The sequence below is a fragment of the Triticum urartu genome, unplaced genomic scaffold (genome assembly GCF_056163025.1).
Source record: "Triticum urartu cultivar PI428250 unplaced genomic scaffold, HENAU_Tu73 scaffold1532, whole genome shotgun sequence".
NCBI classification, from domain to species: Eukaryota; Viridiplantae; Streptophyta; class Magnoliopsida; order Poales; family Poaceae; genus Triticum; species Triticum urartu.
Window position 1 is genome coordinate 1 of NW_028259994.1, and position 17,895 is coordinate 17,895.

The 17,895-nt window shown below is 36.3% G+C and overlaps 3 non-coding genes across 3 annotated transcripts; 1 reads left to right on the plus strand and 2 right to left on the minus strand.

Annotated features, from left to right (window-relative positions):
• The first annotated feature begins 12,372 nt into the window (after positions 1-12,372).
• Positions 12,373-12,443, plus strand: TRNAC-GCA (transfer RNA cysteine (anticodon GCA)). Its single transcript has one exon. It is a non-coding gene; the product is annotated as a tRNA-Cys (tRNA).
• A 2,599-nt stretch (positions 12,444-15,042) lies between these two features.
• Positions 15,043-15,116, minus strand: TRNAD-GUC (transfer RNA aspartic acid (anticodon GUC)). Its single transcript has one exon. It is a non-coding gene; the product is annotated as a tRNA-Asp (tRNA).
• Positions 15,117-15,474: 358 nt separating this feature from the next.
• On the minus strand, positions 15,475-15,556 carry TRNAY-GUA (transfer RNA tyrosine (anticodon GUA)). The gene has a single exon. It is a non-coding gene; the product is annotated as a tRNA-Tyr (tRNA).
• Between the last annotated feature and the right edge of the window lie 2,339 nt (positions 15,557-17,895).

The following is a 17,895-nucleotide window of genomic DNA, read 5'->3' on the forward strand; positions in this document are numbered from 1 at the left end:
GAACTTCAAAAAAGGAATTCTTTTGATTCAACCATCTCTTTCTCAACTCAGCAACTTGAAGTATTAATCTTATATTTAGGATACCAAGAAAGCACATCAGATCATAATATATATCAATACCCTCTAATATATATCAATATTCCCCTTCTTTTTTCTATGCAAAAAAAATTCTATGCAAAAAAAAAGATATAGTAAAGTAAGTGATTCCATAAATTTACGCAGTTGCCCAAGAATTCACTATATATTCTTAATCAACGATTTCTTATATAGAGAGAACGGCCCTCACAAATTGAAAATACTAATTTGTTAAGAATCAATCGAATTGAAGTCATAGTGTCATCGTTGGCTGGAATCGATATATTCGCGAGATCCGGGTCACAATTTGTATCGACTAAAGAAATAGTAGGAATCCCCAAAATGGCACATTCCCGAAGAGCTATATACTCTTTTTGCTGATCAAGGACGATCACAATGTCTGGCAATCTCGTCATATATTTGATCCCGCCGAGATACCTTTGCAAAGTAGATAATTTTCTCTTCAAGATTGCCACATCTCTTTTTGGGAGATGGTGGAATTTTCCCATTTTTTCTTCTGCTCTTAAGTCTCTAAATTGAGAAAGTCTAGTTTTCGTAATCGACCAATTCGTTAACATACCACTGAACCACTTTTTATTAACATAATGACAACGAGCCCTTATTGCAGCTGATGCTACTAAATCTGTTGCTCTTTTTTTGGTACCAACAATTAAGAAACTTTTTCCCTGACTTGCTGCATCAAAAACTAAATCACAAGCTTCTGATAAAAAACGAGCCGTTCTAGCGAGATTTATAATATGAGTACCTTTACGCTTTGCCGAAATGTAAGGGGCCATTTTAGGATTCCATTTCTTAATACCATGACCAAAATGAACTCCTGCTTCTATCATCTCTTTCAAATTAATGTTCCAATATCTTCTTGTCATTTTTTCCACACTTCCTTTTTTTTAATCCTACCATTCCATTACGGAATTTAGTTCTTTTTGAAGATTAAGAAAGATCCGAAATAGCTTGAAATAAATAATAATTGTTCCGAGAGAACCTTGTACTAAGATAAGAGTTGGCCATTGATACATGGTATAAACATAACCACCTTAATGAATTAACTGACTTGTTTTACTTATTAAAATAAAAATCTTAAAAATCTAAAATTTGACCTGTTAGTGTTCTAAGTTCAAAAGTCTAGTAAAGTAAAAAATATTTTTATGGGGGTTCTTATGTCTCATAAAAATTGTTTGTTACGTCAGAATCTGAAGAAACTAATTCTGTATGGAGAAACAAAAAATCTCTCATTTCCGACGCGAATAGATTTTTTTTTTTTATTTCGAAATAAAGGTTCTTGTCTTGTGGGGAACGATGCACAAATTTTTGGAATCCGGTACCAACAGGTATAATCCCCCCCAGAACTACGTTTTCTTTCAAGCCTTTCAACCAATCAATGCGACCTCGTAGGGCAGCTTTTGCTAAAACTCGAGCAGTTTCTTGAAAACTTGCTTCAGATATGAAACTTTGGGTATTCAGGGAAGCCCTTGTTATTCCCAATAAGATTGCCCGATAATAGATCGATTCATCCAAAGCTCGTCCTGCTCGTTCCGCTCGCAATAGTCCGATTAATTCCCCAGGCGAAAAAACATTAGACATTCCATCTTCGGAAACCCGCACTTTTGATGTTACTTGGCGTATAATAATCTCTATATGTCTATTATGGATCTGTACCCCTTGGGATCGATAAACCTTTTGGATTTTATTAACCAAAGAGATACGACTTTGGGCTATGGTTAGCTCAGCTCCAATCAAGAATCCCCAAGGGACCCCAAGAATTCTTGGTATACGCTCATTCCAATCCTCAATTCTCCTTTCGAGATTCGGGGATAATGAATCAATTGAACGCGCTTCAAAGATTTGTTCCACTTTTGGAAGACCTTGCGTTATGTCACTAGATCTCGATTTTTCATATATAAACGTAACTAACCTATCTCCCTTGTAAAGGATTTCTCCATAATGACCATTAACAGTTGCTCCTGTAGTGGCCAAATAAGGTTTAGCTGCTCTTATAACAAAGGAATTCATATTTACAATGAAAATTTGACCGGATTTTTTTATGTGCGATTTAAATAGACATACATTTTCACAAATAAATTGTCCAAGGTGAATTATTGCCAATGTCTCTTCCCAAGAATCATGATGGACAAAGTGACAATTCAAAAGGAATGGATCCAACATTATGTTACTATCGAAATTAGAAATCCTTTTATTTTCATCTATTAAAGAGTATTTAAGTTCTTGAAGTACTTGGAAGGTTTGTTTTAAATTGTCAACGAACAAATATTTTTTTAACAGGATTTTATTATGCGTTAGTAAATAGTAAGATGAAGAAAAATGCGATATACTAGCTACAATAGCGCCTAAGGGCCCAAAAATTTCTCGAATAGGAATTCTAGGATTCCATTCTTTTATCGCATTGGGATGTTTTGAATTCTTGAATAAACCAATTCGAGAACAGTTGGATGCCGACAAAATCATCAAAGAGTGGTATTCTTTATTTCGATTCAACAAAGTGCCAATAGCTTCTGGATGTTGGCTAAGTGATTCAATCTTCGCCTTGGAATAAAAAGAATTGATATTGGCGCGATCTAACCTATTATGGGGAATCGGTCCTGCACTTGTCCTACCATACCTTTTTCGTGTATACGAAATAGTGGACTTGACTAACTCAATTCTTAGGAAATCGCGAATAAGATCATTTGCTCTTACCTCAACAAGGGAAGCACCAGCCTTTTCTTTTTCTTCTTGTTCCCAATTCACTACTAAGCAAGTTCTAACAAATTGACTATTTGTGTGATAAATTCTTTGAGTTAACTTGCTATTTTCATGAGAAATAAAATTGACAAGTCGAATTTGGAGATTATTTTCTTCTTGCAAGAGATCCTGCGGGAAAAGTGTTGCTAAATTTCTTCCTTCGTCCATTTCATATGCCACTGTAGGGCGAACGGAAACAAAATACTTTTCCTTGCTCTTGAGAATTTTTTTCCGTTGAACATAGACCCAATTTTTCCTTTTTTTTGATTCCTTAGAATCTTTTTTTTGTCTTTCTGGCGGTATCAAACAGCCACCTAATATCTTATCCGCCTCTTCAGGAAAATGAATATCTCCGGAAAATATTTTGAGTTCCGTATGGCTTTTTTTTCTCTTCACTCGGACCAGTCCGCCTAGTCGACTTCTTGTATTTTTTGTGAGTTGTGTATTCACTCCAATAATACTATTGTCAAGTATCTTTAGGGATGAAGATCTCGGCAAGATATGAAGTTCTTGAAGAATGAAAAAAAACCGATCTACTTCTTTTTGGTATTTTAGACTAAATTCTTTTGTTCCTCGATGCTCAATCAAACCCTCTTTTTTTAAGATGGAATCTTCCTCTGGGCTCTCGTATTCGTCCTCTGAATCTTCTTCTGAGTCTTCCTCTAAAGTACCATATTTTTCCTCTGCGCTTTCCCCGGGGCTGCCATATTCGTCTTCTGAGTCTTCCTCTAGAGTTCCATATTCGTCCTCTTGGGTCCTATATTTGCTCTCTGGGCTCCCATATTCCTCTTCTGAGTCTTTCTCTAAAGTCCTATATTCGTTCTCTGGGTTCCCATATTCGTTTTCTGGGCTCCCATATTCGTCTTCTAGGGTTTCATATTCGTATTCGTCTTCTAGGATTCCATATTTAGATTCTTCTAGGGTTTCATATTCATATTCGTCCTCTCGGGTCCTGTATTCGTCTTCTAGGGTCTCATATTCCTCTTCTGAGTCTTCCGCTCGAGTCCTATATTCTTCTTCTAGGGTCCTATATCTAAATTTAACAATTCCTGAACCCTTTTTATCTTTTCTGTATCGGGGATCGTCAAAATAAGCAAAAATAGTATTTCTACGTAAAACACCCATAAGGGGGATTTCAATCGAAATCCCAAAACAGGATATTAGTTCTTTCTCTTGTTCTTGATGATATTGTAATGGAATGACGAACCTATTTCTTCGCTTTTTCGCCAACAAATCTGAATTATCTTGAAAAATAGAAGGATAGATAAAATTCCAATGGCCATTGGACATGATTCGATCCGACGTTGAATAATCAAGAATTTCCCTATCTTTTTTACCATAAGTATTCATTTGATCTTGATCCTTGTGGAGTGAAAAAGACGCTATACTGGATCTGCACATACTTACTGACAATATCCATAAATGGCTTGTTTTTGGTAATCGGCGAAGATTACCATATTGATATTCGGGCGCATGGTAAACATCAGTACTCCAGTGCATTTCGCCGTCTGATTCAGAATAAATATGCTTTTGTACCCTTTCTTTAAAATGTAAAGTGGACGTTCCGGCACGAATCTCCGCAATTACTTGTTCGGATTTTACATATTGATCATTTTGCACTAGAATCAAGCTTTTTGAGGGAATATTCACACTATATAGAATATCTTGACTCTGAATAGTTACATGCAAGTCTATATAACATAGAAAAGCAGGCTGCCCATGACGGGTACGTGTGGGGTGAACCAAATTCTCATTGAATTTTATTTTTCCATTCGAAGGGGATCGTACAAGGTCGGCAGTACCCCCTGTGAATACTCCGCCAGTATGAAAAGTTCTTAATGTTAGTTGAGTCCCTGGCTCCCCAATTGATTGACCTGCAATAATACCTACGGCTTCTCCCAATTCGACCAGATCACTATGAGTAGGACTCCGGCCATAGCATAATTGACAGATCCAAGAAGTGCTTCGGCAAGTAAAGGGGGTTCTAATATATATTGGTTGTGCTCGAAATGGTTGTGCTCGAAAGGCAGTTATGAATCGATTGACTAATCCAATTCCAATATCTTGATTTCGCGCGGCAATGCATCGTGAACCGATATATATATCGTCTGCTAATACACGACCAATTAGTGTTTGGACAAAAAGTTTTTCCGTCATCCCATTTTGAGGACTTACAGAAATACCTCGGATAGTACCACAATCTCTTCTACGCACAATAATATGTTGAACTACTTCAACAAGTCTACGTGTAAGATATCCAGCATCTGCTGTTCGCACAGCAGTATCTACAACCCCTTTGCGGGCTCCATAGCAGGAAATTATATATTCTGTCAAAGAAAGTCCCTCGCGTAAATTGCTTTGAATAGGTAAATCAATCATTTGTCCTTGAGGGTCCGACATTAATCCTCTCATACCTACTAATTGGTGTACTTGAGATGCATTTCCTCTGGCTCCTGAAAAAGACATTAGATAGACTGGATTAGAAGGATCCGTTATCCGAAAATTTGAATTCATTTCTTGTTTCAAATATTCACTTGTCGCATACCATATCTCAACAGATTGGCGTAATTTTTCTACCGCGTGTACAGCCCCATAATAATAGTGTTTCTCCAAAAGAAAACTCTGTTGTTCCGCGTCTTGGACTAACCATCCCTTAGAGGGTATTGTTAAAAGATCCTCGATTCCTAACGAAATCGATGTAGTAGTGGCTTGATGGAAGCCCAGAGTCTTTAGTTGATCCAGTATATGGGATGTATATCCCATTCCAAAATGATCTATTAATCTGCTAATAAGTCGTTTCATACCAGTTCCGTCTATCTCTTTATTATGAAAGACCAGATTGGCCCGTTCCGCCATACATAAGTACCCCCTTTTCGGCTGAGTAGGATTCGACAATTGCTGAGTAGGATTCGACAATGGGCCTGAGTCAGTGATTCGAAAATTTAATTAACTTAATTGCCTCAATCTCAATCTGGATTCGCGTGGCAAATAATGATGATACTAGGGAAATCGGAATGCCCCCCGAAAGGGGAGGGGCATCGCCGAATCTAACTTTCTTGTTTAGGTAGTGTATGAATAGGCCTGACTAAATCCTTGTATGGCTTCCTCTATTTCTCTATAAAAAGAAATATGACCAAGAGTGGTTCGAATGTATATCGAACGAATTTCTTTTTTTCTATTTCCCATTATTAGATAGTGGGCATAAATCTCATGATAAGTCCCCAAAGATTCATATTGAACTTCAATCGGAACTTCTCTTGACCCAATGACGCGTTGATCCAGGTTCCATCGTAGCCACAAGGGACTATCTAAACTGATTAGTTTTTGTCTATAAGCTCCCAGTGCATCATAAGAACTAGAAAAATGGGGTTCTTTATCTTTCCTATATTTAAAATTATTATTATTATTGTAATTTACTTTTAGATTTGGGTAGTTTCTGCAACTATTATATCTATTTGCACAAATACCTCGACGCTTTCCAATCGTTAATACATAAAGCCCGATAAGCATGTCTTGGGTTGGTACGCAAATAGGATCCCCAATAGCGGGAGATAAGAGATTCATATGAGAAAACATAAGTAAACGGGCTTCTGCCTGAGCTTCCAAGGATAAAGGTAGATGAACAGCCATTTGATCTCCATCAAAGTCCGCATTGAAACCCTTACACACTAATGGGTGTAAAGAAATAGTACGCCCCTCTACTAAAGTGGGTTGAAAGGCCTGTATGCCTAATCTATGCAGGGTAGGTGCTCTATTTAACAGTACAGGATGTCCCCGCATAACTTCTTGAAGTATTTCCCATACAATGGGTTCTTTTTCCCAAATTTTCCTTTTAGCAATCCTTACATTAGAAGTGGCGCGTTTCGTGATTAAATCGCGAATTACAAATAGCTGAAAAAGCTTTATTGCTATCTCTAGAGGTAATCCACATTGATGTAATGAAAGCGAAGGACCCACAACAATGACAGAACGCCCCGAGTAATCGACCCGTTTCCCAAGCAGAGTCTCGCGAAACCTTCCCTCTTTACCTTCAATTACATCTGAAAGTGATTTGTATACTTTATTGTGACCATCCCTCGTCGGTTGCCCGCGGGACCCACTATCAAGAAGTGTATCCACGGCTTCTTGTACCAATTTTTCCTGGCACATTACTAAATCTGCTGGCGCTAATTCACTTCTTTTTAATAGATAGGCAAGATTGTTGTTCCGACGGATAACTCTCTTATAAAGTTCATTAATGTCTGAAGTCACTACTTTATCTCCAGACCTATAAACAATAGGTCTCAATTCGGGAGGAAGAACCGGTAATAAGCACAAAACCATCCATTCTGGTTCTACATTTGTTTGAATAAAATGTTTCGCCAATTGCATGCGTCTAATCAAAAAAACTTTTCTTATTCGTCTTTTTCTATCTTCCCACTCATCTCCACTATACCCCTCGTCTTCTAATTCCTTCCATTCGACCAAAGAATTCTCTATAATAATTCGCAAATCCAAATCTGCTAATTGTTCTCTAATAGCACCTGCTCCTGTCGCAATTTCCCGATTTCGAAATGTTGCAAAGCCTGGGGTAGAAAAAAAGGGAGAAATGCTGTGGTTACAGGATGCAATTTCCTCTTCGAATAAACCTCGTAATCGTAAAAAAGTGGGTTTTTTAGTGCTGGGCCTAGCAAAAGAGAAATCGCCGTATACTAGGCCCTCCAACTTCTTAAGAGGTTTATCTAAAAGATTCGCGATATAACTAGGAAGACCTTTCAAATACCACACATGAGTCACGGGACATGCGAGTTTGATGTATCCCATTTGATATCTTCGTATCCGAGAATCCACAAATTCGACCCCGCATTTTTGGCAAAATCTTTCGTCTTCGTTTTCAGCTCCGCTCGCTCGAGAATTGCCACAAGCGCAAATCCCGCTTTTTATGGGTCCAAAGATTCTTTCGCAAAACAATCCATCTTTTTCTGGTTTATCGGTTTTATAATGAAAAGTAGAGGGCCTTGTGACTTCGCCAACGACTTCTCCATTAGGTAGGTTTTTGTTAGCCCAAGCCTTTATTTGTTGAGGGGAAACGAGTCCAATTTGAAGTTGTTGATGTTTATATTGGTCAATCATAAAATAGAAATAAGAAAAGAATTTATATTTATTCCGATCAAACTTCCTCCCTATTAACCTGGAAGTTCTTTTCAGATACAAGGAAATGATTCAGTTCTAGAGCCAAAGATCGTAGTTCTCGAACGAGCACTCGAAAAGATTCTGGAGGATCCTCATGATTAGGTATTCTTTTTCCCCAGATCGTAGCATTAAGTATTTCTTGGCGAGCTATAAGATGGTCAGATTTATAAGTAAGTATCTCTTGTAAAATATGAGCAACACCAAATCCTTCTAAAGCCCAAACTTCCATTTCTCCTACTCGTTGTCCCCCTTGCTTGGCTCTTCCTCTAACCGGTTGTTGTGTAACAAGTGAGTAGGGCCCAGTAGAACGCCCATGAATTTTCTCATCAACTTGATGAATTAATTTTAAGATATAGGACTTCCCTATTAGAACAGGTTGCTCAAAGGGGTCGCCTGTTCTTCCATCAAATATTCTGCTTTTTCCCGGGTACTCGGGTTCAAATACCCATGGATTTTTTGTTTCTTTACTGGCTTCATATAATTCTGAAAACACAAGTTTTCTTGAAGCCTCTTGCTCATATCTCTCATCAAAGGGTGCTATTCTATAATGTTTCTTTAGCAGATCCCCCGCTAATCCGAGCGAGCTTTCAAATATTTGTCCCACATTCATTCGGGAGGGTACTCCTAAGGGATTGAAGACCATATCAACGGGTGTTCCATCTTGCAAATAGGGCATATCTTGCCTAGGCAAAATTTTGGAAATGATCCCTTTATTCCCATGTCTTCCGGCTACTTTATCCCCAACTTTGATTTCACGTTTCTGTAAAATATATACACGAACCATTATGTCGAGCGGGTCCCTTTGGATCCATTTCACATCGATAACGCGCCCTCTTCCACCTATAGGTAATTTCAGAGAAGTTTCTTTTGAAGTGGAAACCTCAAGGCCAAATATGGCCCGTAATAATCCAGCTTCCGCGATATAAGATGATTCGCTCGCTATCTGAGGCGTTAATTTACCTACTAAAATATCACCAGTTTCTACCCAGGATCCCAACCTAACAACTCCATTTCTGTCCAAATTGCGGAGTAAATGTTCTTCTAGATGTGGTATTTCTTTAGTGATTTTTTCAGCGGAGCCCTGGCTTGTCGTATCCGTCTGAATTTCATATTTCCGGATGTGAAAAGAGGTATAAATATCTTCATATACCAAACGTTCGCTAATTAGTACTGCGTCTTCAAAATTGTAACCTTCCCATGGCATATAAGCTACTAATACGTTTTTTCCTAAAGCAAGTTCGCCCCCAATTGTAGCAGCTCCTTCTGCTAAAATTTGTCCTTTTTTAATGGATTTACCCCGTGGAACCCGGGGTTTTTGGTGCATACAAGTATTTTTGTTAGAGCGACGGTGGTTAACTAAAGGAATACTTATAGTCTTCCCACTACTTGATAAAAGTATCTTATGACTATCAGTAGAAATGATCTTTCCCTCGCGTTCGGCTATAATGGAAACCCTCGAATCTAGAGCTGTTTGGCGTTCCAATCCAGTTCCAACAATGCATTTCTCGGACCGAGAAAGCGGAACTGCTTGGCGCTGCATATTAGAACTCATTAAAGCCCGATTCGCATCATTGTGCTCAATAAAAGGAATGAGAGAACCCCCAATAGAAAAATATTGGAAAGGAAAAATACTTCTAACATGAATCTGTTCCCATGCAATAGTCAAGAATTCTTGACGGTATCTAGCCGGAACAACCTGTTCTTCCTGAATACCTTGATTCAAGGACAAAGAATTTCCTGCTGCTATCATATAATATTCATCTCTATTTGGTGATAGATAAACCACCTGTCTCTCTTTTTTTTCTTTTGCTTTCTCAGCAGATATTTCATAAAACGGACTCTCTATGGATCCCCACAAGTGATCAATTCTCGCATGAATTGTTAAGGATCCAGTAAGTCCAACATTGATTCCTTCAGACGTGTCAATTGGACAAATACGCCCATAGTGACTCGGATGAATATCTCGGCTCCGAAAACTTGCGGTTCTCCCCGTCAACCCTCCAGGACCTAAACAACTCACTTTTCGCCCATGAACAGTTTGTGTCAATGGATTCGTTTGATCAAAAACTTGAGATAACGGGTATGTGCCAAAAAAGGTCTCATAAGTAGTTATTAATAAAATTGAAGTTGAAGTTGGAGTTACCAAAGTTTGGGGAGTCGGTTTCGATTGACGTATGAATACTCTACGAATAGTTTTTTGAACTGCATGTTGTAAACGACCAAGAGCCAATCCGAATTGATCTTGTAACAGATCCGCAACCGAACGAATACGTTTATTTTTCAAGTGATTCATATCGTCATCGTCAAGTATACCCGTTCCAAATTTCATTCCAATCAAATGATCCGTAGCGGCCAATACATCTCGTGGTAACAAGAATGTATTGTTCTGAGGAATATCAAGATTAAGTCTCCGATTCATATTTCGTCGACCAATCCTTCCTAATTCACATTTTTGTTGAAAAAATTTCTTTTGTAATTCCTCGCATAAGGACTCCGAAAATACCAGGTCCCCACCTACACAAGCAAATTGTTGATAAAACTCCAAAATAGCTTTTTCTTTTGACTCAATCCTCTTCTTCTCTTTAGCATTCGGGAAAGACAAGAAAATTTCAGGGTAGGAAACATTATCCAGAATTTCTCTTAGATTCGAACCCATAGCTGATGATAGAACTAGAATAGATATCTTTTGTTTTCTACTCACGCGAGCCCATATCCTTTCTTTTTTATCAATTGCTAATTCCGATCTCCCCCCCCAATCTGATATTATAGTGCCAGTGTAGATAGAAATTCCCTTATGATCTAATTCCGAGCGGTAGTAAATACCAGGACTTAGCAATATTTGATTGATCACAATTCGGTATATTCCATTTATAATAAAGGTTCCTAAGGAATTCATTATAGGAATGTTTCCGATAGAAATGGTTTGCTTTTGCACATCGAAACCAAAAATTAATCTCGCAGATACATATAATTCGGAAGAATAGGTGAGTGATTCATACACAGCATCTCTTTCTTTTATCGAGGGTTCTAGCAGTTGATATCCTTTCGCAAATAATTGAAATGCAATTTCGTGATCTGGATCTTTAATTGTTGGAAACTTGTCAAGTTCTTCTGCCAAGGCTTGATTAATGAACCTACAAAATCCCTCGAATTGGATCTGACTAAATCCGGGTATTGTGGACATTCCCTCGTTTCCATTCCGGAGCATCTTAATCTTAAGTTTCCTGTTTATCAAAGAAAAATTCCATTATCAGCTCACTCTTCATCAATCCCTATGGATCGATCTAGCAATCATGGAATCTATATTCTGTTTACTGAATCACATGAAATTCTAGGGAACTCCACATACGTATTTCATATATGTATTTCATACATATGAATAGAGACCATTTGGACGAAAGTTCGAGTTTGCCAGGGGTACAAATGAAATGAAAATGAATTGATAAAACATTCCTACAAAAAAAATTCTGCCACTTATACTTTATGTTATGATATTCTAATCAGATTGGATGGCAAAGATTTCTCATTTTATCTCCTTTCTATGAATGTAATAAAGCCGTAATATAATATACTAGAAAGTTTGACTTTACTTCGATTTAGAATAGCGTGCTTACTTTAATTTCTCAAAATAATTTGAGGGTTCTTTTTTATTTCGGATCGGAGTAGTATAATTGCTAGAAAATTCAGTATTTCATTGTGGAATTCTAAAATAAAGTAAGTCCCTTTTTTAAGTACATGCCAATCTAGTTATCCACCTCTCCCCATATCCATGCTTTTCTTTTATCGTAATTTCACTTGGGTACGCCAAGATAGTCAGGTTATACTCTATATCAGAGCAAATTTCCTTTTTTTATTCAAGATATTTAATTTAATACTTTGAAAAATTAAAGCATGATTCCCCATAGAGATATGTACATAAAGGGGATCTTTGGATAATAATGCTGTTCGGACCTAAAGTTTACCTATACACGGATTAAGCATAAAGCCATAATATTTTATTATGCCATTGAAGGGGGGGGAGATAATACCGATTTAAGAGTAGTTCACTACTGCAATAAAAAAAAGAGAATTCTAGTTAACGGTTCCAATTTATTCTGAATTTTGCAGCCTGTGAATAGAAATCCACTTTTTCTTCTTTTTCATCTCAATAGAAAGAAATGGGAAGTTTTATTGTGTTAACAATGTATGTTTTAAGATAGAATCTATCGAGGAGAATAATAGAAACTGGATCAAAAAAAGCAGGAATAGATTTTTTGAAAAAGATTGGAAAAAAGTAAGTAGAATTATATTCAAAATAAAAGGGGCTTTTCGTAAGAAAACGTGGATGAATACTTGCTGTTTTCTAGATTTTTGATCGGATTTTTTGGCGGCATGGCCAAGCGGTAAGGCAGGGGACTGCAAATCCTTTATCCCCAGTTCAAATCTGGGTGCCGCCTGATCAATAAAATACTTAGGTTTTTTTTATAGTGCTGATCGAATTCGATAAATTTTTACTTCGCATAAGTTCGGGCAAGAGAGTAACTGGGCCTGCCGATACTGGGTTTAGAGAAACCATACCATAGTTCTATCCTCAAACTAGGGTTAGGGTTTGTTTTGACGGTAGTGGCCAAAATGGTTATCAATAGGGGTGAGGTAGTGTTTCCTTATTCTTTTATTATATGAATTTGAATTGGTTCTTAATTGAGATTCGATTTGATAATTTTAAAATACGAGGATAAGATGTCAGAAATCTTGGTATCCAAAGAAAGGTCCCTAAGGGGCATTCTTTTTTTTTTTCAATCTAAGATTCAAGAAGGGACTCCACGAAAGAATATCAAGACTTACTAATTATTATACATTTTTTTATCGTACATCTTATGTTACCTACATACACTAAAGTAAGGACTACTTAATTCTAACGAGAATCAGATTAAATAGGTCGATCAAAAATCAATTTAGGAGTTGTATTATGGATAAAATCTCTTCATTCTTTCATAGAATGATACAAAGCAAGGCTGCAGGGTTTAGGTCAAAAATAAACATTAGGTAAGGTAGGTATCCAATAAATATTTATCTATCGATAATTTTATGGTATATTCGGGCGTCCTTTGCTTAAAAAAAAAAAAAAGAGTAACAAAAGGAATAAAAAATCTTCCTATTCCCGCTTCTTCTATTCAGGACATCATTCCCGTACTCTTTCTTTTTTAAGGAAAAAAGGGCTATAGTATCTCGTATTTTTAATGCTCTCTAATTCTACCAGAATTCCTATAAGAATTTGTTAGGAGTAAATTCCTTGAACTGATTGATCCATGGCCTTAGGGCGGAATCCCTTTTTGACTCTGTACCCTTGATTCCACTATGATTATTGATCAATAGTAGAATAATCCCTTCATAGAAATAGGAGACATAATTTAGATGGATATAGTAAGTCTCGCTTGGGCTGCTTTAATGGTAGTCTTTACATTTTCTCTTTCACTAGTAGTATGGGGAAGGAGTGGACTCTAGGGATACTACTAATTGATTAAGTAATCAAATTGTTGTATCAATTCTTTTCTTTAATGGATCATTTTGCATTAATCATTTTGTCAAACGTTATTCTTTAATCTTTTTCTTTAGTTTTGTTTCACTCCTGTAAGAAACTCTTGTATTGTAAGTTGTAATGTAAGAAAGAGCCATTATACCAATTCAGAATTTCTACTAGAAATGACGAATGGTTAAAAAAAGTTCTATACATAAGAAAATTAGACTTTCTTCCACGGAACTATTCACGGCATATCACACATTTTCCATTTCCTTTTACTTTTTACTATAGTCTATTCTTCATATTATTTTTCTTTCCTTCCATGGATTCTTTGGTCAAGAATTGTCTTAGATTTTTTTATTTTGACCTGATTGAAATTAAGTGGATGCAATGAAAAAAGAAATTGAATTAGACTACTTAACTATTTCAATCTACTAATCTATTCTATGTAGATTCAAAGATAATATAATAGAAAGAATCTAAAGTGTCGTAGAAAAAACTATATGTAGTTCTTTCTACCACACTTTAAGATTCCAACCAGATCCTTTCATTTAAGACTTGGATTTTTTTTATTTAATCCCTTTTTAATTTCTTCAATGATTAATTGGAATTCCAATTAATTATTTTGGCTGACTGTTTTTACATAAATAATAAGTAAAAAAGAAGTAGGAACTAGAATGAACAGTGCAGTAGCAATAAATGCGAGAATATTGACTTCCATAACCTCTTTATTTTTTATTTTCACAATAACTCGGGATGTAATCCCATGGAGAGGAAAAAGGGGTATCTTGTAAATTCAAGGGTAGGGCTTGCATTCTGATAATACTGAATCAATTCAATATTATGAATATCGGATCTATCAAATCAATTCATGGATGAGAGTTATATTTCACGGATGAGAGTTATATAGTATAACATAGGAAGATCCTCTATCCACACTAAGACCAAAATGGGTTTTTTGATTGGATTAGGAATTCCCTCTTTTTTAATCCTTTTCTACTTTTTCTTTTCTATATCTCTAACCCACGAGCTTTCTTAATCTTATACTTTCTTAATCTTATACAATTTCCCTTCCTTTTTCTTATAGTTATACATACAATTATGTATGTATTATATGACCAACTTTCACTTTCTATGGGTCACATAGACATCCAAATAAGCAGTAGAAGTGAGATGGGGAAAAGAGGTCTGAAATAAAAAGGGAATACGATTTATGTATGGATTCCGGTAAAATACCGGTACTCTATTCCATAAGAGTGGAATAGGAAATTAAGATGAGGATGGTATCATCATAAAGAAAGATAGAGTAATATAATATCCTAAATTCTACTAATCCACATATCGTATGTGTGTCTTTCTTTATCGATTGGGAGTAGTGAAAAAAAAATTCCTATATGCCCTCCCTCCCTCTTTAATGAGAGATGCAAAATAAAAAAGTGAAGTAAGGGTGCCCTGTGGGTATTTGATCTTGCTCCCTGCCCCTTTTTTTCATGGAAAAAGGAAATATCAATTTCTCCATTCATTGAACCCTAGTTCGGGACTGACGGGGCTCGAACCCGCAGCTTCCGCCTTGACAGGGCGGTGCTCTGACCAATTGAACTACAATCCCCGCGGGGTGTATGGCATACCCATTCTTAAATAGAACCATAAGAAGATTCGATTCGTCTTTCGTACTCTAAGAAATAGACGAATCATATACTACATACCCACATATTATATTATACGTGGGTATAGTGAGAGTGACATAACTAGTATGTCGTGATTTTTTATCACTAAAAATGGATAATAATCCAGCCTTCAATAAGAAAAACTCTTTTGTTTGTAAGAAAGGAATGAGAGAGATATGGATTAGAAAAAAAAATTTCCCTTTTTTCTTTATCTTTTATTTCTATAGATCAGACATTTTATTTTATGGAAGAAAAACAAAAGGATTTAGTTCATACTCACGAAGCCCTAGATTTTTGGTTTGGGCCGAGCTGGATTTGAACCAGCGTAGACATTGTCAACGAATTTACAGTCCGTCCCCATTAACCACTCGGGCATCGACCCAGGAAGAATTTATTCTAGGGTTTTTGCTAATCTATGATTAACCTCCTTTCATAATACTCCCTACCCCCAGGGGAAGTCGAATCCCCGCTGCCTCCTTGAAAGAGAGATGTCCTGAACCACTAGACGATAGGGGCATCACTAGACGATAGGGCCATATACAACCGCTCGTGATTATACTATAATCATAGTATGAGCAGTTTTTTGGAATTGTCAATATACTCGAAAAGTATAAATAGATCCAAAGCAAAGAGTTTTTCCAACTTTTCTGTTATGTTTTCATCTAGGATTTTTTTTAGTTGATCGTTATAGATTAATTCTCCGTGCTTCATTTAGTGTTCATACCAAAAATGCATCCATCCCGCACTAAGTCATAAAATTCTCTAAAAATATAGAGAAAGTTTCAAAAACAAAGAAAAAAAGTGAATCAATTTAGTAGAAAAGTACTCTATCAGATTCGAACCAACGACTTACGTCTTAGCACGAGATTACTCTACCACTAATTTAAAAAGCCCTTTATCGGATTTGAACCGATGACTTATGCCATACCATGGCATTACTCTACCACTGAGTTAAAAGGGCTTTTTATTTAATTCAAAAATTAGCCACTTGGATTTCCCATTATGGGTCTACTGCATAATGTACATATTATATATATAATATATAGAGATAGAGAGAGAGACATTATGTAGAGATTGTATATGTATATATCGATATCTTGAGAGCTCAAAATAAAATTAATAAAAAAAAACATACCCTACATAACATATCCAACTCTTCTTGGTTCAGGGTTTTCCGTTTCCGAAGACTAGTAAAATAGGCGGATTCTGGAACCCCAAGGATTCAACGGTATATGGATATGGAAAATATAAGATTTCCGATCCTAGCGGGAAAAGGCGGGGAACAGATACCCAATAGGATATAGGATCCTTGGGAGGAACTTTTGGTAATGGCCTTGATCCTCTATGCTATTTTTTATGTGTTCTTAGTTCTATTGAACTTTTTGCATTCTTTTAAACAAGAATCTAATAAACTAGAATTGAGTCAGTGGAAAAAAGGAGAGAGAGGAAAGTGTTAAATGGAGAGAGTCGACTAATCAGAGACTTTTAGGATCTTCTTTACATCAGGTAAATCTGTCGGCCCTGTCCGTTTTTTTCTTTAAGTTACGACTCTTTGCTGCTTACTTCTATCAAGCCATAGGGAAAGTCTATGATGAATTTGGAAAACTCATCTCACTCTTACTCTATGGCTCGGACTTAATGGGGGAAGAAAACATCTTCCATAATTTCTTTTTTGTTCAATTCTGGACAAAAAAGAAAAGGAAAAAAGGAATTTATAGGGACAGTGTTACCCCCTATATCCCCTAGTTTATATTGTAGGAATAATAAAACAATTTAGCAGTCTGACACACTTACGTCCTTGCAAAGTAAATAATTATTATTGTAGTCGTAACCGTAGAATAGGATCCTAATCAAAATAAATACATTTGGTTCAGGCGCTATTAGCATGGTAAGAAAAGATTTTTTTTACAGACCAGAGGGGCTATCTAAATCCTAAAGTAAAGGCGAGCGATCGAAGTAGAAGTACCAACGGCTCAGTGTCATGAACCTTCTCCATCTGATTCAATAAGGGGGAATTAGCCTTCTTGTCAAATGGCTATCCTTGACAAAGGGTACCATTTATACCATAATCTACAATGTAGCGGGTATAGTTTAGTGGTAAAAGTGTGATTCGTTCTATTAATAACTGAATTTGAAATGATATACTTAAGGCATCCTTAAGTTTTTTATTTTTATATTCCGATGAAAACTTTAGTTCTTATAAAGGATTAAATCCTTTTCCTCTCAATAGCATATTGAGGAAGAATATACATTCTGGCGATTTGTATCCAAAGACTAATTTAAATTGCATCCAAAATAAAAATAGGATTATGAGTACAGAGTCGCGAAGCATAATTTTGCATTGGATTAAGTATTCCAATTTTGAAAATATGAGTAAAGGATCTATGGATGAAGATACAAAAAAGTTGATTTCCAATCGTAACTAAATCTTCTTAAAATAAGGAATAAGGAAGCCAAATAGCTAAAAAACGATAGTTTTGGTTTACTAGAACCATCCGCATATTGTTTCAGCTCGGTGGAAACCCAATTCTTTTCCTCAGGATCTCTTGAATGAAATTAGGGAACGAAGTAAGTAGATTAGATGAATTTAGATAGAATTTCTATCTCCTACTCTATAAGGATCATCTAGAAAGCGGAGAGCTTTGGTTCCATTCAAATAGAAAAGCTGACATAGATGTTAAGTGGTGAGAATATCCATAAAGGAGCCGAATGAAATCAAAA